This window comes from Mandrillus leucophaeus, unplaced genomic scaffold, assembly GCF_000951045.1.
Source record: "Mandrillus leucophaeus isolate KB7577 unplaced genomic scaffold, Mleu.le_1.0 Scaffold195, whole genome shotgun sequence".
Lineage (NCBI taxonomy): Eukaryota > Metazoa > Chordata > Mammalia > Primates > Cercopithecidae > Mandrillus > Mandrillus leucophaeus.
Window position 1 is genome coordinate 1,550,072 of NW_012101976.1, and position 507 is coordinate 1,550,578.

General features: G+C 51.3%; 1 protein-coding gene across 1 annotated transcript in view; it reads right to left on the bottom strand.

Moving 5' to 3' along the window:
- The window catches only part of SEC14L5 (SEC14-like 5 (S. cerevisiae)), an 85,539-nt gene that overhangs the window by 14,309 nt on the left and 70,723 nt on the right, over positions 1 to 507 (bottom strand). The window lies entirely within an intron of this gene.

A 507-nucleotide genomic window follows, 5' to 3' on the forward strand; every position in this document is an offset into this window, starting at 1 on the left:
GTTCATGCCATTCTCCTGCCTCAGGCTCCCGAGTAGCTGGGACGACAGGCACCCGCCACCACGCCCGTTTTTTTTGTTTTGTTTTTTTGTATTTTTAGTAGAGACGGGATTTTACCGTGTTAGTCAGGATAGTCTTGATCTCCTGACCTCATGATCCACCCGCCTCGGCCTCCCAAAGTGCTGTGATTACAGGCATGAGCCACCGCACCCGGCCGCTTCCTTCTTATGGATGAATGTATTCCATTACATGGATGGAACAGTATTCCACAGTTTGTTTATTCCAGCTGGAATCCATTTTAACACTGAACTCTAAGCCACACGTTGATAAAGAAGGAAGTGGGAGAGATAGAAGGAAGGAAGGAGCCCTTGGCATGTCAGGAAACAGGCCAGTTCTACAAGGAATGTCGCAAGCAAGAGATGGATGAGGAACCTACAATCCCCCCATGCAGGGTCCTCTCCTGTCCCCAGCCCCACTGCCCTCTGTGCTGGGCCCTCTCCTGTCCCCAG